General features: G+C 39.1%; 1 pseudogene; it reads right to left on the bottom strand.

The window, feature by feature from the left end:
• Window positions 1-1,134: 1,134 nt before the first annotated feature.
• On the bottom strand, window positions 1,135-22,605 carry LOC115844749 (small ribosomal subunit protein eS1-like; annotated as a pseudogene).
• Window positions 22,606-22,732: the final 127 nt, after the last annotated feature.

Genomic DNA, 22,732 nt, shown 5'->3' on the forward strand with positions numbered 1-22,732 from the left:
TTTCTATATTGAATTGCTTTTTATTTTAAAATTATTTTTTATTGGAGTATAGTTGCTTTACAATGTTGTATTAGTTCCTACTGTACAGCAAAATGAATTAGCTATACATATACATATATTCCCTCTTTTTCGGATTTCCTTCCCATTTAGGTTACCACAGTGCATTAAGTAAAATTCCCTGTGCTATACAGTATGTTTTCACTAGTTGTCTATTTTGAATTGCTTTTATACCTCTGTCAAAAAGCAGTTGATTATACTTGTGTGGGTATATTCTGGGCTACCTATTCTGTTCCATTGATTTATACAATGTAATTATTGATATATTATGACTTAAGTCTGCCATTTTATTGTTTATTTTCTTCTTGTTTCTTCTGTTTTTTATTCCTCCGTTTTACTTTCCTGGCCATTCTGTAGGTTATTTGAATATATTTTTAATAATTCCATTTTGATTTACTATAGTGTATCTTGAGTATATCTCTTTGAATAGATTTTTAAATGGCTGCTCAAGGCATTACATTAAACATACGTAACTTATGGTTTACTGATGTTGGCTTTTTACCAGTTCAACTAGCATGTAGAAACATTACCCTTACAAGATTCCTTTACCATCGCTCCTTGATAACTTATCTTAACCATATCCTCTCCACATATTGAGAACCATATCAGGTAATGTTATAATTTTTGCTTCAATTGTCAAGTATAATTTAGAAAACTCAAGAGGAGAAGGATAGGGAATTCCCTGGTGGTCCAGTGATTAGGACTCAGTACTTTCACTTCCAGGGCCTGGGTTAAATCCCTGGTGGGGGAACTAAAACCCTGCAAGCCACCTGGTGCAGCCAATAAAAAGAAAGAAATGAGGAGAAGGATAGTCCATGATATTTAACCCATATTTTTACTCTTTCCATTGCTCTTTCTTTATTCCTGATGTTCCAAGTTTCCTTCTTTTTTCTTTCTGTTTCAAGATATTCCTTTAGCCATTCTTTTAGGGTAGGTCTGATGGTGACAAATACTTTTAGTTTTCCTTCACAGTGAGGATGTCTTGATTTCACCTTCATTTCCTGGGCATAGAATTCTATTTTTTTCACAAATAAGATCTTTTATTTGTCACCATTGGAAGTCTGATTTTTAAACAGATTATTGGACTGGTGGCTCATATCCATCAGTTCACTCAACTTTAGCACCTGCTGCATCCCCAGTAGCTTTTCCAGAACTACTACCTTCACTATGTAGCTCCATGAGTTTTCCCAATTCAAACTTGGGCTTCTTCAGCATTTTTACTTTTCTAACAAAGGCATCATGGAGTGGATAAATAGATTGGAAGACCTTTTCTGTCTTTCCCAATGCTGCCTGGAATGAATTTATTTACCCTGTTTCAAGTCATTTGTCTACACCTCTTGGGTCATGATTTTCATCATCTTCTTGCGGATCTGGAGGACCTGCTGGTGTTGGGCATAAGAGGTCTTCCGAATCTGATTGTTGCGTTTTTTAGTAAAACCCGTACAGAATAGACGAAGCAAATAACCATAGGTAGTCTTGACATCAGTGTGAGCTTCAATCATGGTCTGACATTTTTTGACCATGGAGCACATTTTATCATGGGTAAGATCCATGCCATGGAAATTAGTCGGGCAGTTTTTGCCCTGAACATCCTCAGTAATTAGCATGAATTTTCTAAATGCAACTTCATCATTCTGCAGATCAGCAAGGCTCACTTCAAAAATATGACCCTTGAGGCCATCAGATGAGATTTTGGTTCCCTGAGTTCTCATGACTAGTGTTTTCCCAATATTTCTTACATTGAACATAGCTGGTGCTTTCATATCATACCAATCTTTCTTAGAAAATGGGTCAACTGCTTTCTTCTTGGCTCCCTTTTTACCACCTTTTGTAAGGCACTTGATCTTGCCGACCCTGGGTATAGAATTCTAGATTGACAGTTCTTCTATTTCAGCACTTGAAAAATGTTATGCTACTCCTCTTGCCTGCATTGGTTTCTGATGAGAAATCAGCAGTCATTTAAATTGTTTTCCCCTGTAGTTAATGTGTTGTTTCTCTCTGTTATGAAGATATTTTTTTCTTTTTTGTTAGTTTCCAGCTGGTTGATTATAATGTGTCTTGGTATGTATTTCTTTGAGTTTCTTTGGGGTTCATTCAGTTTCTTGAATCTGTAGATTTGTGCTTTTTGCCAAGTTTGGAGAAATTTCAATACTTTTTGAATAGTTTTTCTTTCTTTAGCCCAGCATTCATATTTTTTCTCCTCTCATTCTGAGACTTTGATAACAAGAATGTTAGATCTTCTATTATTGCCCCCATAGAGCTCTGAGTCTCTGTTAATTTTTTTCAGTCTGTTTTCTTTCTGTTGTTCAGGTTGGGCATTTTCTATCTTCAAGTACACTGATTCTTTCCTTTATAATCTCCGTTTTGCTATTAAGCCCATCAAGTGACTTTTAAATTTCATTTACTGCATTATTCACTTCTAAAACTTCCCTTTGTTTCTTCTTCATATATTCTGTTCTTTTGCTGAGACTTTCTAGTGGTTTTGTCTTTTTTTTCACTTCTGGGGTTTTATAATTACTTGTTGAAGTATTTTTATGATGGCTGCTTTAAAATTCTTGTCAGATAATTCCAACATCTCTCATCTTGGTTTTGGTGCCTATTGATTGTCTTTTCTTCATTCAAGTTGATATTTTCCTGGTTTTTGGTATGATGAGGGATTTTTGACACTGTGGTGGTGGGGTAGGTGATGTTATTACCACTGGGTGGTTGTGAAAATACAAATTTTCCCTTGTCCTTGCTCAATAACACCCCAAGCAAGAGAGGGAAGTAGTGCCTCATTACTTCAGGGTGGGAATGGAAGTTCAGTCTTCCCAATCAGCCTCTTCTGACGTCACCTCAGTTGGGAAGAGGAGGGATTCCTCCTTACTGCCAAGAGAGATGGAGGTCTAGGCCTTCCTCTTGGCCTTGCTGATGGTGTGGGGTCCCACATTTTTCCAATGGCATTTGGCCAGAATAAGGTGATTATTGCCTAAAGGCTTCTATCTTGCTAGGCCATCTCTTTTCTCATCCTTTGCCAAGAGAGAGAAGAGTTCTCTTGGGATTGGCATTTCTGGGTTACAGACTTGTTTAACACACAGCCCAAGGTATATACATGACAAAAAGGAAACCCAGGGAACTAACCACCATGTCATTCCTTGGATCTTGAGGTCCCTATCCAGTACTTCTTCTCTCCACCTTTTAGAATCTTCTTGTGTTTGTGTTTTATATATAATGTCCAGGATTTTTGGAAAAGTAGAGAAAAATGTGCCCACTTCATCTTCTCTGGAATGAGTAGTCTGATCATGTGTTTTTATAACCTTTCTAATCTATCTATCTATCTATCTATCTATCTATCTATCTATCTATCTATCTTTCTCTCATGGAAATAATGGTGGGATCTTTAAAAATGACTTCTTGTTAATTGGTAAAATCTCAGAAGATTTAATAAAAACTTGGTAAAATTCAGTACTCACTCATAATTGCAAAAATTTGTAGAAAACTACAGCAAACATAATATTTAGGTAGTGAGCCTTTAGAAGCAATACTATCAAAGTCAGGAATAAAGCAGGAATTTCTCCAGTTACTGCTACTATCTATTAATTAACTGGTGTCTTGGCCAAAGCAATGAGACAAGAAAAATAAAAATGTATGTGGATTAGAAAAGGAGACACAAATTATCATGTTTTTAGATCACATTACTGCTGATGTAGAATATCCAAAAGAATCTGCAGGCAAATTATGAGAGCTAATAAAGGAGTGAACAGGACTCCAGCAAACAACCATATTGTATACAAGATATTATTCTAACTTGGCTCACAGGTTAACACTTGTTTACTAATCTTGACATAGTTCAAGATTACCTCCTAGTAAGTCCTCAGTAAATATTAGCTATTATTTTAATTATAATTCATTTAAAATAGCTTCTAATCAGTTATAAAGAGCCAGACCTTGGGCTGTAAGTGTAAACAGATGAAGTCCCAGTCTTTTTTTTTTTTAAGTCTTTATTGAATTTGTTACAATATTGCTTCTGTCTTTATGTTTTAGTTTTTTGGCCGGGAGGCATATGGAATCTTAGCTCCCTGACGAGGGATCAAACCCACACCACCTGCATTGGAAGGCAAAGTCTTAACTGCTGGACCATCAGGGAAATCCCCTAGTCCCAGTCTTTATGTGAGGAATGCTGGTGAGCCATATGCCTGCTGTGCATCTGCACTTGCCCTCTGCCCTCTGCGTTGATGTTCCAGCTCCCTCCCCACTGCAGAAAAGCCACCTGACTCATTCAGGTAGGTCACAGCACTCCTAACTGATACCTCATCTCTGATTCCCTGACTCTTTGCTGTTATCTGCTGGCACAGATATGTGTGCCACGTGCCAGGCTTAGGTAAGAGGGATGGGGGAGGTAGGTGGGAGATGGAAGGTGTGTGTAAGTTGACAAACATGGAGATGTCTGTTACACCTAGTCTCTGTTTCCACAGAGCTCATGACACAAATTGTAAGTTCTGACATTATAATCATATACAGTAGTCCCTTGGTATCCATGGGAGATTGAGTCTAGGACTGCTCACTCCACACCAAGATACCCTGGATGCTCAAGTCCCTTACAATCATCCTCTGTATCTGTGGGTTCTAGAAACATGGATATGGAAGGCTGACTGTAATGTAAATCTTTTTCAAAAAAAAGAAGGGGGGGGGAATTGGTAGAATCTCAACATATTTCAGTTACTTAGCAGCTATGCAAATTAGTATAAACAGATTTAAAAATCACTCTGGGAGCCATTTTGTGGAAATTAAGGGTGATTTTTATATAAAATACTATATTTTGATGTAAAGAAGGTACACTGTGTTAGCACATTAAGATGAAAATCACATCAAATTGATACTAAGACTAGAAAGCACACTGGAAGAACTTGCTACCATGTGCCCCTGACAAGCTGTGGCCAGATCTGATCTCATGTAAGTAGTCAGTATTGACTCCACAGCTAAATTGGGCAAATGAATGCAGTTACAGTTAGTAAAAACTCACAGAAAGAACACACAGATATTGTGATTAGCAAGTGTATAGAAAAATTCAGTCTTAGAAGAGACAGGAGTAAAATGAGCAAGATGGTAGTGTAGGATTTTTTAGTACCTGTCCCCTACTAGAAACATCAATTTGAACAACTCCAGTGGCTCCAGGCAGCTTCTGTGACAACAGGCTCCTGGTGGACTCCAGTGAACCAAGCCTCCTGGACCACCCCAGAGCAAGCCAGCTCCCTTAGATCATGACTATTGTGGCCCCAGCTCCCAACTAGCTCCCATGAATCTATGCTTCTATGAACCCAGACTCCAGCTGGGCCCATGCTACCACACCCCAAGCTGCCAGCCTGCCCCAGTGCCAGGCTGGCCCCTGCAGACCTAGACTTTAGATAATCTCTTACAGACCCAGGCTCCTAGTCTGCCCTCCTAGTAGTGCCAGATGACTTCCCTCAGACCCAACCTTCAGACCAGCAGCTGTAGCCTCAGGCTCCAGGATCACCCTAGGTCCAGGCCAATCCCCATGTCCACAGCCTCCAGGCTGGCTCCCACAAAACCAGGTTCCTGGCCCATTCCAGCACCTGACTGGTCCCTTTAGACCCAGATGTCAGGTTCATCCCACTGGTACCTTGGTAGCCTTGGTTTAGATCACATTACTGCTGATGTAGAAAATCCAAAGGAATCTGCAGGCAAATTATGAGACTAGCCTTGGTTGACTAGCCTTGGTAGCCTTGGTTGACCCCTGTGGTCCTAGAAGACAGGTCTTCCCATTTGGACACAGATCCCAGGCTCCCCAACACAGACTTATGCATCAGACCCACCCAAGTGAACACAGGCTCTGGGCCCAACCCATGGACCCAGGCACAAATGAACCCAAGCACCAGGCCTGCCAGTCTGCTGACCCAGGCACCATACTTGCCAGTACAAGGACTCAAGAAGTAAGCCCACTCAGGATCTCTGGATCTCTGATGGGCTGACTGGTAAATGGCTTTGCCTGCTGAAGCTAGTCTTTAAAGACTGGAAGAGGTGCCTACTTCCTCAAATGTGCAGACACCAATTCAAGGCCACAAGGATCATGAATAATCAAGGAAACATGACACCATCAAAGGAAACTAATAAAGCTCCAAAGGCTGATGCTAAAGAAATGGAGATTTACAAAGTGTTTGACAAAGAATTCAGAATAATCTTCTTAAATTCAGTGAACTCTAAGAAAACACAGAGAGACAACTAAATAAAATTAGGAAAGCAGGGCATGAACAAAATGAAAAGTTCAACAAAGAAATAGAAACCATAAAAAAAAAAAAACACAGAAAAACCCAAAACAGAAATCCTATGTTGCAGAATACAGTAACTAAACTGAAAGAGTCCATAGAGAGCTTCAACAATAGACTCAACCAAAGAGAAGAATTAGTGAACTAGAAGACAGGTCCTTTGAATCATTCTCTCGGAGAAGAAAAAACAATGAAAAAGAGCAAAGAAAGCCTATGTGAATTATGGGCTAACATTAAAATAAACAATCTACACATGTTTGGAGACCCAGAAGGAGAAGAGGAGGAAAAAGGAGCAGAAAGCTTACTTAAAGAAATAATGGCTGAGCAAGATCCTTTTTGACTCACCTCCTAGAGAAATGGAAATAAAAACAAAAATAAACAAATGGGACCTAATGAAACCTAAAAACTTTTGCACGGCAAAGGAAACCATAAACAAGACAAAAAGACAACCCTCAGAATGGGAGAAAATGTTTGCAAATGAAGCAAGTGACAAAGGATTAATCTCCAAAATTTACAAGCAGCTCATGCAGCTCAATGTCAAAAAAACAAACAACCCAATCCAAAAAAATGGGCAGAAGACCTAAATAGACATTTCTCCAAAGAAGATATACAGATTGCCAAAAAACACATGAAAGAATGTTCAACATCACTAATCATTAGAGAAATGCAGATCAAGACTACAATAAGGTATCACCTGACACAGATCAGAATGACCATCTTCAAAAAATCCAGAAACAATAAATGCTGGAGAGGGTGTGGAGAAAAGGGAACACTCTTGCAGTGTTGGTGGGAATGTGAATTGATAGTCACTATGGAGAACAGTATGGAGGTTCCTTAAAAAACTACAAATAGAACTACCATCTGACCCAGCAATCCTACTACTGGGCATATACCCTGAGAAAACCAAAATTCAAAGAATCATGTACCACAATGTTCATTGCAGCTCTATTTACAGTAGCCAGGACATGGAAGCAACCTAAGTGTCCATCGACAGATGAATGGATAAAGAAGATGTGGCACATACATGCAATGGAATATTACTCAGCCATAAAAAGAAAAGAAATTGAGTTATTTGTAGTGAGGTAGATGGACCTAGAGTCTGTCATACAGAGTGAAGTAAGTCAGAAAGAGAAAAATAAATACCGTATGCTAACACGTATATATGGAATCTAAAAAAAAAAAAAAAGCTTCCGAAGAACCCAGGGGCAGGACAGGAATAAAGACACAGATGTAGAGAATGGACTTGAGGACACAGGGAGGGGGAAGGGTAAGCTGTGACAAAGTGAGAGAGTGGCATGGACATATATGCACTACCAAATATAAAATAGATAGCTAGTGGGAAGCAGCTGCATAGCAGAGGGAGATCAGCCTGGGGCTCTGTGTCCACCTAGAGGGGTGGGATAGGGAGGGTGGGAGGGAAACACAAGAAGGAAGAGTAATGGGGATATATGTATATGTATAGCTATAAAGCAGAAACTAACACACCATTGTAAAGCAATTATACTCCAATAAAGATGTTAAAAAAAAAAAAAAGAAAGTTCTAAAAAACCACAAAAAACAAAAAGAAATAATGGCTGAGAATTTCCCAAATCTGGAAAGAGATTTTGACATCCAAGTTCATGGAACTAATAAGTCATGAACATGTTGGTCATTTATGTCTTCTTTGGGAAAAATGTCTATTCATGTGCTCTGCCCATTTTTAAATCATATTTTTTTCTATTGAGTTGCATGAGTTCCATATATATTTTTAAATTGAAGTATAGTTGATTTACAATGTTGTGTTACTTTCTGCTGTAAAGCAAAGTGAATCAGTTATATGTATACAGATATTTACTCTTTATTAGATTCTTTACCCATGTAGGTCATTACATAGTATTGAGTAGAGTTCCCTGTGCTATACAGTAGGTCCTTATTAGTTATCTGTTTTATATATAGTGGTGTGTATATGTCAATCCCAATTTCCCTGTTTAACCCTCCCCCCTTCCCTCCCGGTAACCATAAGATTGTTTTCTACTTCTGTGACTCTATTTGTTTTGTAAATTAGTTCGTTTGTAGCATTTTTTTAAGATTCTACATATAAGTGATACCATACGATATTTGTTCTTCTGTGACTTTCTTACTTCATACTTTACTCAGTATGACAATCTTTGGTCCATCCATGTTGCTGCAAATGGAATGATTTCATTCTTTTTTAGGGCTGAGTAATATTCCATTGTATATATGTACCACATCTTCTTTATCCTTTCCCCTGTCAATAAACGTTTAGGTTGCTTCCATATCTGAGCTACTGTAAATAGTGCTGCAATGAACATTGGGGTGCAGGTTGCATGAGTTTCTTATATATTTTGGATGTTAACCCTTTATCAGATGTTTTGCAAATACTTTCTCCAATTCAGTAGGTCACCTTTTCAATTATTTCTTTTGCTGTGCAGAAGCTTTTTAGTTTGATGTAGCCCCACTTCTTTATTTTTGTTTTTGTTGTTTGTGTTATTGATGTCATATTCAAAAAACCATTACCAACACCAGTGTCAAGGAGTTTTTCAGCTATGTTTTCTTCTAGGAGTATCACAGTTTTGGGTCTTACACTTAAATCTTTAATCCATTTTGATAGTTTTTGTGACTGGTATAAGATAGGGATCTAATTTCACTCTTTTGTATGTAAATAACCAGTTTTCCCAGCACCATTTATTGAAGACTATACTTTTCCCATTGAGTATTCTTGGCTCCCTTGTCAAATATTAGTTGACTGTATATACATGTGTTTATTCCTGGACTCTCAATTCTGTTCCATTGGTCTATGTGTCTGTCTTTATGCCAGTACCACACTATTTTGATTATTATAGCTTTGAAATAAAGTTTCAAATCAGAACATGTGATGCCTCCAGGTTTGTTCTCCTTTCTCAGGATTGCTATGGCTACTTTTGGTCTTTCATGGTTCCATATAAATTTTTCTATTTCTATGAAAAATGCCATTGGAAATTTGGTAGAGTTTGTACTGAATCTATAGATGGTTTTAGGTAGTATGAATATTTTAACAATATTAAATCTTCCAGTTCATGAACACAGGATATTTTTTCACTTATTTATGTCTTCAATTTCTTTCATCAAAGCCTTGTGATTTTCAGTATACAAATCTTTCAACTCCTTGGTTAAATTTATTCCTAAATAGTTTACTATTTTTGATGCTATTACAAATAAGATTGTTTTCTTTATTTTTCAGCTAGTTCATTGTTAATATATAAAAATGACTCATGATTTTCCCTTGCCAAGCAAACCAAAAATATACCAATGAAACAGATCCTGTTGTGTTCATAACCATCAAGTGAATAGCTCAAACCATTTCTCAGAAAGATATATATAGATCCCTACAATAAAATCTTGTGGCTAGTTAAAAAAATACAATTGATTTTTTATGTTGATTTTGTATCCTGCAACTTTACTAAATTCCTTTATTAGTTCTAACAGTTTTTTGGTGGAGTCGTTACGACTATTTAGACAAGTTTGCTTCTTGCTTTCTAATTGGATGTCTTTATTTCTTCTTCTTGTTTAATGGCTCTGGCTAGGACTTTCAGCTCTACGTTGAATGAGAGTGGTGAGAGTGGGCACATTTGTGTCCACTTTCTTAATGTTAGAAGGAAAACTTTCAACCTTTCACCACTGAGTATATCGTTAACTATGGTTTTGTCATATATGGCCTTTACTATGTTGAGGTACATTCTTTTTATACCCCATTTGCTGAATTTTTATTATAAAAGATGCTGAATCTTTTAAAATGCTTTTTCTGCATCTATTAAGATGATCATATGACATTTATCTTTCATTCTATTAATATGGCTTATCACATTTATTTATTTACCTGTGTTGAAATCCCAGGGATAAATTCTTCTTGATCACGATGTATAATCCTTTGAATATGTTGTTGAATTTAGTGTGCTAGTATTTGGTTGAGAATCTTTGCATCTATATTCATCAAGGATATTGGCCTGTAGTTTTCTTTTCCTGTAGTTCCTTATTTGGCTTTGGTATCAGGGTAATGCTAGCATAATAAAATGAGTTTAGGGATGTTCTCTCCTCTTCAAATTTTTTGGAAGAGTTTGAGAAGGACTGGTGTTAATTCTTTTTTAAATGTCTGGTAGAGTTCACCAGTGAAGCCATCTGGTCCTGGCTTTTTCTTTGTTGAGAAGTTTTTGATTACTGATTCAATCTCCTTTCTTGTCATTGTTCTGTTCAAATTTTCTATCTCTTCATTATTCAGGCTTGACAGGTTGCACATTTCTGGGAATTGAACCATTTCTTCTGGGTTATCTAGTTTGTTGGCATATAGTAGTTTATAGTAGTCTCTTGTGATGTTTTGTATTTCTGTGGTGTGAGTTGTAATGTCTCCTCCTTCATTTCTGTTTTTATTTATTTGAGTCTTCTCTCTTTTTTTCTTAGTCTAGATAAAGGTTTGTCAATTTTATCTTAAAAGGAGATGGCATGTTTACTGGAACATGCAAGAAATTTACCTCCTGAGAATATAACAGCACAATCAGTGTTATAAATCGTTCTACTCAAATAATGGGAGCAGTGGAGGGTGACTAGAGAATAGTGTGACAAATGAATGGAATTTAATGCCTCCCAGAACATTCACAGAAAAGTAGAAAACCACTGTTTTCTCCAAAAGGGGAGAAGTTCTTGGTACTTCAGTCTACACTTTCTCAACCTCTAGAAAGTCTCTGTGTGAAGGTTAGCCAACTGAAGTTGGGGGCAGTCCCTAAAAACTGCTTCACTTCTGACACCAATTACAAGTTCAGGGGGCTTCCCAAAACCACACTCTATTTTGATTACTCACTAGAATTCACCTCACATGTGAAAGGTTCGAGATTTGTAACCAGGTGGAAATACCAGGCTCTCCAGGCAGTTCTGGAGAACAGCAAAATGAGCCTCACCCTCACAGGCCCCTGTGAACAAGAACAGAGCTGGCCTAGGGGATTAGTGCACACAGCAGGGCTTGTGTTTGAATCCTGGTTCTGCCACTTGGCCACTGTGTGAGCTCTTTGCTGTGCTGACCTCTCTGGGTCTCTCTCTCCATTTGTTAAAAAAAAATTCACCAAAATCTTCTATACTCATGGTTATGATTTATTATAGGGAAAGGATACAGATTAAAATAGCCAAAGGAAGGGATGCTTGTGTAAGAGTCCAGGAGGGTTTTAAACATGGATCTTCCAATTGTCCTCTTCCCATGGAGTCATGAACAACGTTAACTCTTCCTGGCAGTGATGAATGACAATATACATGAAGTATTGTCAGTTAGGGATGCTTACTCCAGTCTTGGTGTCCAGAGTCAGTGTTGGTTCATCATTCAGGCTCCAATATTACTGATCTCGATTTTCAGCCCTTCAGGAAGTTGAGTTGATATATATGACCCAAAGTCCCCACGTTGAATCACATTTTTGATGTGGCTTAAATCCCCTAACCTAAATCACATTGTTACTATCTGGCAGGTGCAAGCTCCCCTGGCAAACAAAGACACTCTTATCAGGCTTGACATTCCAAGGGTTTAGAGATTACCTCTCAGACTTGGAGGAAAACCATCTTTGGCTGAGCTTGTTTATTAGAGCGATAAAGCTGTGTAGACCACACAAGAGTGAGGGAAGAGTGAGGCCTGCCTTGAGACTCACTCTCCTGTGAGGGAACTATACATCCAGGAGGTAAATGGTGGTGATTTCCAGTCAGATAGCTGGATAGGGGAGAACCACCAGCACCACCAGACCTGAAAATTCTACTTTCTGCTGCAAAAATGTAATAAAAGACTTGAATAACATCTACAGAGTTGAGGAAGGTGCAGATGATGACCCAAGAACTCTATTGCCACTTCAAGTCATCATTTAGTACAAGGGAAAAGAAGGAACATTCTCAGATGCACAAGAAATATGCCACCCTTGTGAAGTTTTAACTGAATGAGCTAGAGTCAATGCATGTTTAGACTGGTATGCCAATTGCTTATACTGCTATCAACTTTATCTTCTTGATATTAGAAAAATTCCATCATAAATAACATGACAGGGGATAGATGAAGCCACAGAAAAAGAGTAAATCATTCAGGGACCATATGTGAGAAGAGAAAGGATGAAGGACACAATTCTGGGAACTGCCAGTAATAAAGATGAACACAAGAAATAGAATCAGAGAGGTAGAAATAAAACAGGAGTGGAGTTTGGGATTAGCAGATGCAAACTATTATATCTAGAATGGATAAACAACAAGCTCCTACTATATAGCACAGGGAACTATATTTAATATCCTGTGATAAGCCGTAATGGAAAAAATATTAAAAAGTATATATATATAACTGAATCACCTTGCTGTACAGCAGAAATTAACACAACATTGTAAATTAACTATATTTCTATAAAATAAAATTAAAAAAATAGGAGTCTCTCGTGTATTTGTCTACAATTTTTTTCTTCAACAATATATAACAGATTTCTTTTAGATCAATACCATCTGTTTTGTCTCATTCTGTATTACAGATCCATATTGTTCTATAGTATGTTTATACCATAATTTATTCACCTAACCTCTTATTGATTGGTATTTGTAAATTATTTCCAACTTCTTTCATTGTGAATTATGTTGTAATGAACATTGTTTTATGTCTCACTTATCCTTGTGCAATTGTGCTAGTATGTGTGTATACAGATTGTTACAAATAGAACAGAGTACCAAGGGTATCAAACAATTAAAATTTTGACAGGTAACACCAATTTTTTCTCCAAAAACTCTGCACCAATTTATACTTCCATAAACAGTGTATGTGCCTTGTTTCCTCTAATTTTGTCATCACTGGAATCTATCAGTTATTTTTTTTCCAATTTCATAGGAAATACTATCAATATCTGTTTAATTTATATTTCTCTGATTCCTAGAATGAATGTGCATTTTTTCATGTTTTTTAAGCATTTTCTTATTCTTATTCTATAAATTGCTGCAATGAACACATCCCTGTATTTCATTTCTGCAGTATTTGACATTGTTAACATCCCAGTTCTTCAAATTCTCTTATTTCCTACTGACCTCCTTTAAAACACTTTAATTTTCTTCCTACTTTTCTAGTGAGTTGTTGTCAATCTCCTCTGTGTATGTCTCTTCCTTTACAATTCTTTAAATATTAGTATTGCCAGGATGCTATAGACTGGATGTTTGTGTGCCCCTCCCCTTCCAACACCCTAAGTCTTCTGTTGAAACTTAATCTCCAGTGTGATAGCATTAGAAAGTGGGGCCTTTGGGAGATGATTAACTCAGGAGGGTGGAGCCCTCATGAATGGGATTAGTGGTCTTTTTTTCCTTCTAGCTTCATTGAGATATAATTGACATACAGCACTGTGTAAGTTTAAGGTGTACACCATAATGATTTGAATTTTGTACATCATGAATGATTATTACAACAAGTTTAGGGAACACCCATCGTCTCATAAAGAAACAAAATTAAAGAAATAGAAAAACATTTTTTTCTAGTGATGAAAACTCTTAGGATTTACTCTCTTAGCAAGTTTCATATTTAACATACAGCAATGGTCATTATATTTATCATGTTGAACATTACATTCCTAGTACTTATTTATCTTATAACTGGTAGTTTGTAGCTTTTGACTGCCTTCATCCAATTCCCCTCCCCCCAACCCCAGCCTCTGGTAACCACAAATCCAATCTTTTTCTATGATTTGTTTGTTTGTTTTTAAAGTGTAATTGACCTACAACACTGTGTTAGTTCCTGTGCCACAACATAGCAATTTGGTGTTTCTATACATTTCAAAATGATCACCACGATAAGTCTAGTTATGATGTCATCATACAAAGATATTAGTTATTGACTATATTCCCCCCATTGTACATAACTATCTACCTGTATCTATCTGTATATACATACACACACACATATAGTTATTTTAAGTTGCTGATCTCTTAAATTCAAATGCATTTGACAAACCTGCATTTTCACTCCCCCCAACACACTAACTGTTCTTGATGTCATATTTTACATCATTTTGTTTAGTGTATCCCTTAATTACTTATTGCAGATATACACGATTTTATTACCTTTGTCTTTTGCCCTCCCTCCTAACTTTATACATGGCTGATTTACTGTATATTTGCCTTTACTAATGAGATTTTTCCTTTCATAATTTTCGTGTTTCTAGTTGCAGCCTTTCTTTTTCACTTAGAGAAGTCCCTTTAACATTTCTTGTAAAGCTGGTGTGGTGTGATCTCTTTTAGCTTTTGCTTGTCTGTAACATTTTTGATTTCTCCATCAAATCTGATTGAAAGCCTTGCTGGGTAGAGTGTTCTTGGTTGTGGTTTTTCCCTTTCATCACTTTAAATATATCGGGCCACTCCATTTTGGCCTACAGAGTTTCTGCTGAAAAGTCAGCTGATAGCCTTATGGGAGATCCCTTGTATGAAACTTGTTCTCTGCCCCTTGCTCTCTCACTTCTCCTTCTGAGACCCCTATAATGTGAATGTTAGTATGCTTGACGTTGTCCCAGAGGTCTCTTAAACTGCCCTCATTTCTTTTTGTTCTTTTTTTCTGTTCCTTTACACTGATTTACCTTACTCTATCTTTCAGTTTGTTGATCCATTCCTCTGAATCATCTAATCTACTGTTGACTACTTCTAGTGTATTTTTCATTTCAATGATTGTATTCTTCATCTCTGGTCTTCTTCATATTTTCTAACTGTTAAAAACTTCTAACTTCTCATTCTTTTTATCCAGTCTTCTTCTGAGTTCTTTGAACATATTTATGATCATTAACTTGAACTGTCTATAGGGTAGATTGCCTATCTCCACTTCACTTAGTTCTTCTTCTGGGGTTTTATCTTATTCCTTCATTTGGAAGATATTCCTCTGTTACATCATTTTGCTTAATTTGCTGTTTTTATTTCTATGTATCTGTAGGTTGGTTATGTTTCCTGTGCTTGGAGAAGTGACCTTTTGGAGGAGACCTCCTATGTCTCACAGTAGCGTATTCCCCTCTGGTCACCAGAGCTCTATGCTCTAGAGTTGTCCCCTATTTGGGCTGTGTGAGTCCTTCTGTTGTGGCAGGCTGACTACTGTGGGCAATCTGGTAGATGTGGCTGGCCCCCAGTCCAGTTGGTTGCCATGTTCTGTCTTGTGTGGAAGCTGCTGGCCACTGGTTGTCAGGGCTGAGTCATGAGGCTGATAGCTGCAGGACCTCAGGTGGTTTTGTGTCTAGTGCTGGGCCACTGGTAGGCAGAGCCAGGTCAGGCATGGGTGGTTGTGAGACCAAGGGTTCCATATCTATTTTCAGTCTACTGGTGAGCAGAGCCAGCTCCTGACACAACTGGCTGTGGGGTCTAAATTGTCCCAAGACTAGTGTTGGCCTATGATGAGTGGAGATGATCCTAGGGCAGCTGAGTGAGGGGTCCAAGGTGTCTTGAAGCTGGGGTTGGCCTGCTAGGGCCAAGGCCAGCAGGTCGTAGGGTTGGTGCCTACCCACTGGTGGATGAGGATGGTCCTGGGGCTAGTACCAGTTCATTGGTGGGCACAGCCAGGTCCCAGGGCCTCTGACTGCAGGGTCCTTGTGTTCCCAGGGCTAGTGTTGGTGCACTGGTATATGAGTTGTGGTGCACTGGTATATGTATGTGTGCCCTGATGGGCAGGGTATGGTCCTGGGATGGCTGTGGGCTCAGGAGGCCTTAAGGCAGAAGCCCTGCTAGTGGCTGGGACTGTGTTCTCGACCAGCTTGCTGCTTGGCTTGAGGCATCCCAGTACTGGTGCTGAAAGGCTGGTGGGTGGGGCCAGGTCCCTGCACTAATAAGCTAGAGGGAGAATTCCAAAATGGTGCTTGCCAGCACCAGTTCCCACATGGTAGAACGAGTTCCTCAAAATGGCTGCCTCCAGTGTCTATGTCCCCAGGGTGAGCTACAGTTTCCTCCAGCTTCTCCATGAGGCTCCCCAATATCAGCAGGTGGGTCTGATCCAGGCTCCTTTCAAATTACTGCCTCTTCCCTGGGTCCCTGAGTACAGGGAATTTTGTGTTACCTTTTAAGACTGGAATGTCTACTTCCCACAACCCTCTCACACCCCTGAAAGTAAGCCCCATTTGCTTTCAAAGTCAAACATTCTGGGGGTTCATATTTCTGGTGCAGGACCCCAGGGAAGGCTCAAACCCCTTGTTCCTTGGGAAGAAACTCTACAATTATAATAGTCCTCCCATTTGTGAGTCACCCACCTTGGGTTATGGGTCTTGACTATACTGTATCTTCACTCTTCTACCTGTCTCATTGTGTCTCCTTCTTTATATCTCTAGTTGTAGGAGATCTTTTCTTCTAGTCTCCCAGTTTTTCTCATCAATAGTTGCTCTGTAAATAGTTATAATTTTGTTATGCCCATGAGCTCAGGGTCTTCCAACTCCACTCTCTTGGCCCTGCCCTAGATTAATACTTTTAAAAAAGAGACGTCAGAGAGCTCTCTCCTCTTTTCTACCATGTAAGAACACAGTGTGAAGATGCCCGTCTATGAACCAGTAAGCGGACTCTAACTAGACACTGAGTCCGTTGGTTCCCTCATCTTGGATTTCCCAGCCTCCTGAACTGTGAGAAAAAAAATGTGTGTTGTTTAAGCCATATAGATAATGGTATTTTTGACATAGTGGCTGGCATGGACTAAGCCACAGGGGATGCTCCTCCTCAGCCCCCTTTTCACTTTACATTTTCTTTCCAAGAAAGATCCTTCTAGTACATGGTATGACTTCAACCACAATTTGTGTGCTGCTTATACATGTATCTGGTATGTAGCTCAAGTGACTCTTTTTAGTCCCACATCCATATATTCAACTCTGTCATAGACATCTTAATCTTAACGTGTCCCAAACTGAACTTATCATCTCTCATGTCCCAACTTGTCCCTTCTCTTATCTTGGGTTTGATCACCCAAGTCAGCAACCAGACTCTTCCTTTTCCCTCTCCTTCAACTAGCATATAAAACCAGGTATCAAGTTTTGCTGAATCTGACTTCTTCCATTTATCCACCCCCCTCCCCGCCCCACTTCAACTAAGGCCTTCATTATTGCTTAGCTGGATTCTTCCAATAGCCTTGGAATATCTCCTTGTTTCTAGTCTCATTCTCCTCTTCATCAGTTTAGTTTTAACGTGTGAATTGAAGTATAACACTCCCCTGCCCCAAATCCTTTCTTTACATCTCCTTGAAAGACTTCAGGATAAAATCCAAACTCCTAATCTTGGACACTAAAACCTTAGCACTATGGACCTGGTTTTCTTTCCTTTTCTTTCAACCACATTAAAACATCCTCAGTTTCTTGAACTAGCTAAGTTCTCTGGCTTCTCAGATATTACCCTTGTTCATCCTCATTATGTAACATACTTCCCCCATTCTTCAAAGGAACCACACCTATTAACTTCTCTCCCAGCAGCCTCCTCTGATAACACAGAGTTATATTATGCAGTCATTCTAAGTGACCCCATAGTTTCAGAACTACATTTTAATGCTTTGCTTCTCTAGCTGGTTCCTCCATGAGACTGCGAGCTGCTTAAGAGCAGAAAAGAGTGTAGCTTTTATTTCTACATCCTCAGATATAGCTCAAGAAATATCCAATAGATAGAAGGAAGAAGAAGAGCAAAGGAGAATCTGGCATTTACCTCCACTAAAATAGTGCTCACCAAGATCAACGTTACCAGTGACCACACAATTACTAAATGCATTGGACATAATTTTTGCTAATCTGGATACAGTTTTGAAACTCTTTTCCTTGTTTCTTTGTATTGTTTTTTGAGACATTGCTTTCTCTTAGACTCCTGTCTATCAGATAGATCTTTCTCATTTTCCTCTTCGGGATCCTTTTCTTCTGCTTGCTTCTTAAATATTAAGCTTACCTTCTACCTCAGGATAGTGTCCTGGGTCTCCAGATCTTTTAGTTTCACTGGAGACCGAGGTCCAAGCTGGAGCTTACTCAGACACCTGCAGTGTTGTACTGCCGCCTACTGGAACCAGCAAGAGGCCAGCCAGCAAAAGTAGAGCCCCTCATCCTAGGGTGTTGCAAATAGGTTTTGCTATTCTCTGCTGGCTAAGACATCAAATGCTTCAGCAAATCACTGGGCAACAGGGAGATTGGTTCAAGATGGCGGAGTAGAAGGATGTGCTCTCACTCCCTCTTGCAAGAGGTCCTTGCAAGAGGACCAGAATCACAACTAACTGCTGAGCAATCATTAACAGGAAAACATTGAAACTCACCAAAAAAGATACCCCACATCCAAAGACAAAGGAGAAGTCACAATGAGATGGTAGGAGGGGCGCAATCACAATAAAATCAAATTCCCTAACTGCTGGGTGGGTGACTCACAAACTGGAGAACACTTATACCACACAAGTCCACCCACTGGAGTGAATGTTCTGAGCCCCACATCAGGCTTCCTAACCTGGGGGTCCAGCAATGAGAGGAGGAATTCCTAGAGAATCAGACTTTGAAGGCTAGTTGGATTTGATTGCAGGACTTTGACAGGACTGGGGGAAACAAAGACTCCAAGTATGAAGGGCACACACAAAGTAGTGTGTGCATTGGACCCAGGGAAAGGAGCAGTGACCCCATAGGAGACTGAACCAGACCTACCTGTTAGTGTTGGAGGGTCTCCTGCAGAGGCGGGGGATGGCTGTGTCTCACCATAAGGCCAAGGACACTGGAAGCAGAAGTTCTGAGAAGTACTCCTTGGAGTGAGACCTCCCAGAGTCCACCATTAGCCACACCAGAGAGCCTGGGTAGGCTCCAGTGTTGGGTCCCCTTACACCAAGTGACCAACAAGGAGGGAACCCAGACCCACCCATCATCAGACAAGCAGATTAAAGTTTTACTGAGCTCTGCACACCAGAGGAACAGTCAGCTCTATCCACCACCAGTCTCTCCCATCAGAAAACTTGCTCAAGTCTTTTAGATAGCTTCATCCACCAGAGGACAGACAGCAGAAGCAAGAAAAGGTACAATCCTGCAGCCTGTGGAATAAAAACCACGTTCACAGAAAGATAGACAAGATGAAAAGGCAGAGGACTATGTACCAGATGAAGGAACAAGATAAACCCCCCAGAAAAATAACTAAATGAGGTGCAGATAGGCAACCTTCCAGAAAAAGACTTCAGAATAATGATAGTGAAGATGATCCAGGACCTTGGGAAAAAAATGGAGGCAAAGATCAAGAAGATGCAAGAAATGCTTAACAAATATCTAGAAGAATTAAAGAACAAACAAACAGAGATGAACAATACAATAACTGAAATGAAAACTACACTAGAAGGAATCAGTAGCAGAATAACTGAGGTAGAAGAATGGATAAGTGACCTGGAAGACAGAATGGTGGAATTCAGTGCTGCAGAACATAATAAAGAAAAAAGAATGGAAAGAAATGAAGACAGCCTAAGAGACCTCTGGAACAACACTAAATGCACCAACATTCAAATTATAGGGGTCCCAGAAGGAGAAGAGAGAGAGAAAGGACCAGAGAAAATATTTGAAGAGATTATAGTCAAAAACTTCCATAACATGGGAAAGGAAATGTCCACCCAAATCCAGAAAGTGCAGAGAGTCCCATATAGGATAAACCCAAGGTGAAACATGCCATGACACATCGTAATCAAATTGGAAAAAATAAAGACAAAGAAAAATTATATTGAAAGCAGCAAGGGAAAAACGACAAATAACACACAAGGGAACTCCCATAAGGTTAACAGATGATTTCTCAGCAGAAACTCTACAAGGCAGAAGAGAGTGGCATGACATATTTAAAGTGATGAAAGGGAAGAACCTACAACCAAGATTACTCTACTGGCAAGGATCCCACTCAGATTTGATGGAGAAATCAAAAGCTTTACAGACAAGCAAAAGCTAAGAGAATTCAATACCACCAAACCAGCTCTACAACGAATGCTAAAGGAACTTCTCTAAGTGGGAAACACAGGAGAAAAGGACTTACAACAAACCCATAACAATTAAGAAAATGGTAATAGGAACATACATATCAATAATTACCTTAAACGTGAATGGATTAAATGTTCCGACCAAAAGACACAGGCTCGCTAAATGGACACAAAAACAAGACCTATATATATGCTGTCTACAAGAGACCCACTTCAGACCTAGGGACACATACAGACTGAAAGTGAGGGGATGGAAAAAAGATATTCCATGCAATGGAAATCAAAAGAAAGCTGGAGTATCAATACTCATAGCAGATAAAATAGGTTTTAAAATAAAGAATGTTACAAGAGACAAGGAAGGACACTACATAATGATCAAGGGATCAATCCAAGAAGAAGGTATAACAATTATAAATATATATGCACCCAACATAGGAGCACCTCAATACATAAGGCAACTGCTAACAGCTATAAAAGAGGAAATCAACAGTAACAAAATAATAGTGGGGGACTTTAACACCTCACTTACACCAATGGACAGATCATCCAAAATAAAAATAAATGAGGAAACAGAAGTTTTAAATGACACAATAGACCAGATATATTTAATTGATATTTATAGGACATTCCATTCAAAACCAGCAGATTATACTTTTTTCTCAAGTGCTCATGGAACATTCTCCAGGATAGATCACATCTTGGGTCACAAATCAAGCCTCAGTAAATTTAAGAAAATTGAAATCATATCAGCATCTTTTCTGACCACAACGCTATGAGAATAGAAGTGGATTACAGGGAAAAAAATGTAAAACACAAACACATGGAGGTTAAACAATACGTTACTAAATAACCAAGAGATGACTGAAGAAATCAAAGAGGAAATAAAAAAATACCTAGAGAGAAATGACAATGAAAATATGACAATCCAAAACCTATGGGATGCAGCAAAAACAGTTCTAAGAGGGAAGTTTATAGCTATAAAATCCTACCTCAAGAAACAAGAAACACCTTAAATAAACAATCTAACCTTACACCTAAAGGAACTAGAGAAAGAAGAACAAACAAAACCCAAAGTTAGCAAAAGGAAAGAAATCATAAAGATCAGAGCAGAAACAAATGAAATAGAAACAATGAAAACAATAGTAAAGATCAATAAAATAAAAGCTGATTCTTTGAGAAGATAAACAAAACTGATAAACCATTAGCCAGACTCATCAAGAAAAAGAGAGAGAGGACTTAAATCAATAAAATTAGAAATGAAAAAGGAGAAGTTACAACAGACACTGCAAAAATACAAAACATCCTACGAGACTACTACAAGCAACTCTATGTCAATAAAATGGACAACCTGGAAGAAATGGAGAAATTCTTAGAAAGGTATAACCTTCCAAGACTGAACCAGGAAGAAATAGAAAGTATGAACAGAGCAATCACAAGTAATGAAATTGAAACTGTGATTAAAAATCTTCGAACAAACAAAAGTCCAGGACCAGATGGCTTCACAGGTGAATTCTACCAAACATTTAGAGAAGAGCTAACACCAACACTTCTCAAACTCTTCCAAAAAATTGCAGAGGAAGGAACACTCCTAAACTCATTCTATGAGGCCACAATCACCCTGATACCAAAAGCAGAGAAAGATACTACAAAAAAAAGAAAATTATAGGTCAATATCACTCATGAATATAGATGCAAAAATCCTCAACAAAATACTAGCAAACAGAATCCAGCAACACATTAAAAGGATCATACACCAGGATCAAGTGGGATTTATCCCAGGGATGCAAGGATTTTTCAATATATGCAAATCAATCAGTGTGATACACCATATTAACAAACTGAAGAATAAAAACCATATGATCGGGAGAGAGGGGGAAGATGGCGGAAGAGTAAGACACGGAGATCACCTTCCTCCCCACACATACATCAGAAATACATCTACATGTGGAACAGCTCCTACGGAACACCTACTGAATGCTGGCAGAAGACCTCAGACCTCCCAAAAGGCAAGAAACTCCCCACGTACTTGGGTAGGGCAAAAGAAAAAACAGAGACAAAATAATACGGATGGGACCTGCACCAGTGGGAGGGAGCTGTGAAGGAGGAAAGGTTTCCACACACTAGGAAGCCCCTTCACAGGTGGAGACTCGAGTGGCGGAGGGGAGAAGCTTCGGGGCCGCGGAGGAGAGCACAGCCACAGGGGTGCGGAGGGCAAAGCGGAGAGATTCCTGCATAGAGGATTGGTGCCGACCAACACTCACCTGCCCGAGAGGCTTGTCTGCTCACCCGCCAGGGTGGCGGGGGCTGGCAGCTGAGGCTCTGGCTTCGGTCGGATCGCAGGGAGAGGACTGGTGGCGTGAACATAGCCGGAAGGGGTTAGCGCACCACTGCTAGCCGGGAGGGAGTTCGGGGAAAAGTCTAGACCTGCCGAAGAGGCAAGAGACCTTTTCTTCCCCCTTTGATTCCTGGTGCATGAGGAGAGGGGATTAAG

The sequence above is a fragment of the Globicephala melas genome, chromosome 1 (genome assembly GCF_963455315.2).
Source record: "Globicephala melas chromosome 1, mGloMel1.2, whole genome shotgun sequence".
Taxonomy (NCBI): Eukaryota; Metazoa; Chordata; class Mammalia; order Artiodactyla; family Delphinidae; genus Globicephala; species Globicephala melas.